The following is a 6450-nucleotide window of genomic DNA, read 5'->3' as shown; positions in this document are numbered from 1 at the left end:
GCTGTGTGCATTTTACTGTGGACTGACTGTTTTGAAACTTATATGGTAGTTAAATAGCCCCTAGACCTCAGTTATCGTGAAAAAAGCCAGGAAATTTCAGTTTTGACAATATGGGACCTTTAAATCAGATTCACTGAAATATGCCTCCTGAAGACCCAATTAAATCAAAGTTTTGTGGTTTTTAGTCCATTTCTGTTAGAATTGAGGCTGTATTCTAGTGTAGTCCTAAATGAAATTTTTTTTTTTTTTTTGGTGAAATCTGATATACGTAGAGGGCATAGTTTCACACAAGAATTACAATTCTGTCATTACTTACCCTCGTTCCAAACCTGTATGACTTCCTTTCTTTTGCAGAACACAAAAGAAGATATTTTGAAGAATGTTTCAGCTGTTTTGTCCATAAAATGAAAGTTGGTGTCCAAAATAACATTACATTAAATAAAATAAAAAACACACACACACGTCTTCTTTTATGTTTTGCTGAAGAAAAAGTCATACAGGTAAATGACAGTTTTCATTTTTGGGTGAACTTTCCCTTTAAGCAATGCGTTGACAGCACTGTTACGAGAAATATATTATACAAGTGTTTGAAAAGTGTCATTTTAAGTAACAAATATGATATAAACATGTTAAAAAAAAATTACAGTAAAAATAGTACAGGAAATTATAAGGAGAACGGACCAGGACAATAAAAGTGAGACATAAGTAAATAACAGAATACATTTTGGCTCAACTGTATGAATGAAATATGTAATGCAAGTTAACAAACTTTAACTACAATTCTCTTCTCTCTCTCTCTCTCTCTCTCTCTTTCTCTCTCTCTCTCTCTGTTACAGTAGAAAGAGTATGGGAAATTATAATGGGAGAACAGGACCAGGACAACGCAGGCTGCAACAGCTTGTGCCAGTCTAAACCCTCTTTTGCCATTAAAAAATAATAATAATATCAGGATTTACTAAAGACGTGCAGTGAAAAATTTGTGAAGAAAATTGTGGACGGTTATTTTGGAGGGCTGACCTTACTGCATATGCATTTGTAGGAGTTTCACTTTAAGACGCAACATTTATGGAAGGAGAGTTCTTAAAGTCCCCATGAAATCAAAATTAAAGTTTTTTGGGTGTTAGTATCAATATGTTAGTCTTAAGGTTATCTATAAGGCAGTGTGCTCCAAAACAGTGACAAAATTCGCATTTAGAAGATATAAGCATTCAAAGACTTACTGCCTTAAAGGCCTCTTTTGGAAGGCCAAACAAAGCAGTTTCGCTTTCACAACAAAGCACACAGCATCACACACGGCGGGCTAGAGTGAGCGGCGGCCGGCAGGCTTGAGAACTGCGCGGCCGGCGGGCTTGCGGCAACCACATGTGACGACCCCGGGCTGGACTCCGCTTCGTCCACGGTGAAAGCCGATCCGGCGATCCACAGCGCGAAGTTGATGTATTTGCTCAGCGACCAGCATGGATCAGCTCCAGGCATGACAGCTTGTAACACACCAAAGAGAAAGGAAAAATTGCAATCGCATCATATGACCCCTTTAATGTCTTAGTGTTCTTTTCAGCTGGTAACAGCAGTGAATTGTATTTATATGTACGTAATTGTTCTAAATGATTGAATCAAACTACTGCATGCATTTTTGCTCTGAACTCTATATTAATATTTACCTCTGAAATTCATATTTTAAAAAAACATATTCACTTTATGAATGACTGGAAATTTCCCTGGAAAGTGCCTTTATCACTCTCTCTCTCTGTCTCTTGGTCTGGTTGAGTAATTAGTTCAGTGTAAGGGTTGTTGGGCTTTTGATGTATCTCTGGCATAATGTAAGGAGATGGAAAGAGGAAAATTCAAATGAAATGACTCTCACGAGCGTGCACTGTTTTATATGCTCCCCCTTGAAGTGCAGGACACTAATTAATAGATCTGCCAGTGCTTAATGGTCCTTCCAGCACCAAAAACTGAGAGATGGAGAGAGCAAATGAGAGGAGAAGTGGAAAGAAATGTAAAAGAGGTGGTGAAAGGATGCAGGAGGGGAGGATGAAAGATGAAAAAATAAATTTCATCACTATCTAATAGATATAGCTTGACGGTAAATTTATGGGTGGAGAGAAAAGAGATATATTTACATTTTATGTTTACCATCAAGGCAGATGTTTTTTTACCACAGTGACTTTGCACAGTTTCAGTGCAGGTAAGGTATTATTGTATTATTTTCTTTTCTTTTTTTACTTATAATTAATAACATTCAAATGAAAAATAGTGAAGGTTTTTACTTTAAACATTTTGTTATATGTTTCATTTAAATTTAAAAAGGCATTTATTTATTTTCTTGCTTTGTATGTAAGACTTCTATACATAAAGATTTCTGATCTTGATGGCACTTGATCAGCCATCATATAATCCTCACCTCTCCCCACCACAGAGTCAAAATGGGCACTCATATCAGGATATAGGTATTTGAGCCAATCACCTGAGCCGTAAATATCACGTGACATGCTATTGGATCTATTGTAAATACAAGTTTCGTAGTCGAAAAAGGGACATGAACGTCCTCTCAAATCATATTTGCAACATCACACCAAACAGGAATACTCATTCCATTCACTATTTTTTGTTTACTTTTACAGCCATATTGTGTTTATTATTGCGCCATTTAACTATTCTAACTTAAACTTTCCAACTTGTAGATTTGAAATAAAGATTTTATTTAAGCGTAGTGGTGGTGACAGAAGTCATGCAATGATTTGTAGTTAATTTATAGCCTAACTTAACTTTTTAGTTCTGTCGACTGTATTTGAGATTCAGAATTCATAAAAGTTGTGTTCATTTGTCAAGATTAACTTGATGAACAAAACCATGTAAAATTAAATTTTGTTGGTCACAGAGTTTATTTTCTGCAATAATCCAAAGGCCAATGGGAAAATCCTGCTTTTGTCGAGGGAACCAGAGCTATGCTAACAGGTTGGCCTACAAGAATATGTCATCCCTGCAGATTTTATCTTTTCAAATTATATGGCTACTTCTAAATAGTCTAAAGATGCAGAGAAGTTAGAAAGTTCAGAATGAGACATGTTTTGAGTTTGAATGCTAAAGTTCATTTTCATAGTACAAACTCTTTTATTTTAAAGAGCAGGGAAATGTCAAATTTCATGATATAACATTTTAAAATGAGAGGTGCTGAATGAAGAGATTAATGGAGAATAAAAAGCATTGATTGTACACGTGAAGCCAATAAATAAATTTGCTTAAAAATCTGTATCAGTATCAGAATCCAATTTGTTAGTTAAAACAAAAGAAAGAAAAGAAAATCTGAATTCTGAATCAGCTATGACCTTCGCATCACTAATTAAAATACTAAGTAAAAGGCCTCAAATTTGAAGTACAATCTGGGATGTCTTTTTCTATCAATTCTTAAATAGGTAGAGCTTGTCTTTCATAAAGACCGAGGTCAGGGATCTTGGGCCTAAAAAGGTTGGTGACCACTGCTTTAAAGGGTTAGTTCACCCAAAAAATTTGTCATTAATTACTCACCCTCATGTCATTCCACACCCCTAAGACCTTCGTTCATCTTCAGAACACAAATTAAGATATTTTTGACCAAATCCGATGACTCAGAGAGGCCTTCATTGACAGCAACGCCACCCAAACTCTCAAGATCCATAAAGGTACTAAAGGCGTTGTTAAAACAGTCGACGTGACTACAGTGGTTCTACAATAATTTTATGAAGCGACAAGAACATTTTTTGTGTGCAAAAACAAAACAAAAATAACGACTTTATTTAACAACATCTTCTCTTCTGTGTCATTCTCATACGTTGTTTACGTCCAGCGCTTCCAGGTTCTACGTCAGAACGCCGGCTCATTATTGGACGGCTCCTGCATCAGCATCACACGCATGCATCGCGCTGCTCACATGTGCAGCTTTGGCCAATAATGAGTCTAACGACGTCTTTAGTACCTTTATGGATCTTGAAAGTTTGGGTGGTCAATGGATTGCTGGTGGATCAATTGGGTTGCTGTCAATGGAGACCTCTCTGAGCCATCGGATTTTATCAAAAATATCTTAATTTGTGTTCTGAAGATGAACGAAGGTCTTAGGGGTGTGGAACGACATGAGGGTGAGTAATTAATGACAGAATTTTCATTTTTGGGTGAACTAACCCTTTAAAGTGACTTTCACTGGTGTAATTTAACGTAAACAGTTTGATTTGATATTAAATAGTTGTCATTTATTTTGATGTTACTACATAAAGCACACTTTTAGGTTATCTGAAAGAATTAATTATATAATCACACCATAGTTTTTATATATAATTGAGCCCTTATGTACCCTAATCTAATCAGCAGCTACAGAGGAAAGAACAAAATCAAGCCCCAAGTTCATTTCATGCCCCTAGGAGACACAAACACACTCAAACAGAGTCAAGCCCTCCATCATTTCTCTTTCCTTCAGCAGCATTCACTCTGTCAGTGGGAGGAAAACAACCCGTCAGTCAATCACACAAGACCACTTAGCATATACCTCTCTCGCACACTCTCATTTCTGAAAAAGAGACAGCTCAAAATTCCCGGTTCTCAATTTGTCGACCCTGATATTGTCAGACCTATGTTCCTGTTTTGGTGTGTTTTCTCCCCATGTGCTCCGTGACCTAGTTTCTCCCTTGTCTGATTGTCATATTTGATTCACCTGTGTCTTGTTAATTACCTCGTTTGAGTTGTGTATATATAGTGGTGTCTGTTCCTGGTTTCCTTCGTCCAGTGTTAATGTCATTTTGTACTTCCATGGTGTGCTACGTGTGTCTCCTGCCTGCCCTGTGTTCCCTGCTATTGAGTTAATTAAACATTGTGAAGTTAAATCACAAGTTAATCACAAGTTAAATGTGAAGTTAAATTTCCTCGCTCCAACACAGTAGACCCGTGACAGAACACTGGACCAAAAAACAAAGATGAACTGGGCTGAAAACAAGCTGTGGTGTCTGCGACAGAGGGGTCGGACATTGGAGAGGTATGTGGAGGAATTCCTCGAGTTGTCTTATCGGGTGAGCTGGCACGATGCTGCACTCGGTTTTCAGATGGCTGTTTTCAGATGGGTCTGGATGAGGACACAATCCGTTGTGATCTCCCTATGTGTGATTTTCCCTTGGTCGAGTTGATTAATTTAATCCTTTATTTAAATGGTTCTACACTTGAGCTAGAAGAAATAAAGGAAAATTTAAATAATCCTCATCCAGCCCCCTCTGAAACACACCGTGCCTCTCCAGCTCACCCCACGCCAGGACTCTCCACATACCGAACCAATGGTTCTGACCACCCATCAACCCCAAGGCACCCCCGAGCTTGAAGACGGAAGTCGAATAGGGCAGACCCCACATACCAGTCGGGCCGGTCTGCACTTATCTCTACATCCCTTTTCCTGTCTCCAGTTCCGAGCTCCATCTCAGTCCTCAGCCCAAAAACAGCGGCCACTCCGCAGTCATACCCGCCAGCCGCTCCTCAGTCAAGCCCACCGGCCGCTCCACTGTCAAGCCCTGTGATGCCAGCTCCAATCTCCTTATCCTCAGCCCAAAAGAGGAGAATGAGGAGGAAGAGACTGTGGGCTCTAGCCCCTGACCTGAGTCGAGAGATGGCTCTAGCCCCAGACCAGAATCGGGAGGCAGAATGCTCTCCAGAGTCCACTGCAGAATGCTCTCACGTCACAGAGCTCAACAGGAAGCCCACTCACGTCGCAGAGCTCAACAGGGAGCCCACGTCAAGCCCAGAGAGTGTTTCTGTCCCCACGTACAGCCCAGAGAGGGCTCCGATTCCCACGTCAAGCCCAGAGAGGGCTCCTGTTCCCACGTTAAGCCCAGAGAGGGCCTCAGACCCCGAGTATAGCCCAGAGAGGGCTCCTGTTTCCACGTCAAGCCCAGAGAGGGCTGTTGTTCCCACGTCTAGCCCAGAGAGGGCTCTTGTTCCCACGTCTAGCCCAGAGAGGGCTCCTGTTCCCACGTCCGGCCCAGAGAGGACTCCTGTTCCCGAGTCTGGCCCAGAGAGGGCTTCAGTTCCCGAGTCCGGCCCAGAGAGGGCTTCAGTTCCCGAGTCCGGCCCAGAGAGGGCTTCAGTTCCCGAGTCCGGCCCAGAGAGGGCTTCAGTTCCCGAGTCCGGCCCAGAGAGGGCTTCCAGAGGGGGCTCCTGTTCCCACGTCCGGCCCAGAGAGGGCTCCTGTCCCCGAGTCTGGCCCAGAGAGGGCTTCAGTTCCCGAGTCCGGCCCAGAGAGGGCTTCAGTTCCCGAGTCCGGCCCAGAGAGGGCTTCTGCTCCCGAGTCCGGCCCAGAGAGGGCGTCTGTTCCCAAGTCTAGCCCAGAGAGGGCTTCTGTTCCCGAATCCGGCCCAGAGAGGTCTTCTGTTCCCGAGTTCGGCCCAGAGCGGGCTTCTGTTCCCGAGTCCGGCCCAGAGAGGGCTCCTGTTCCCGAGT

This window comes from Sinocyclocheilus rhinocerous, unplaced genomic scaffold (genome assembly GCF_001515625.1).
Source record: "Sinocyclocheilus rhinocerous isolate Xijiao unplaced genomic scaffold, SAMN03320098_v1.1 scaffold1648, whole genome shotgun sequence".
In the NCBI taxonomy this organism is placed as follows: domain Eukaryota; kingdom Metazoa; phylum Chordata; class Actinopteri; order Cypriniformes; family Cyprinidae; genus Sinocyclocheilus; species Sinocyclocheilus rhinocerous.
The sequence above is the reverse complement of the archived record's forward strand: the minus strand, read 5'-3'. Positions refer to the sequence as shown.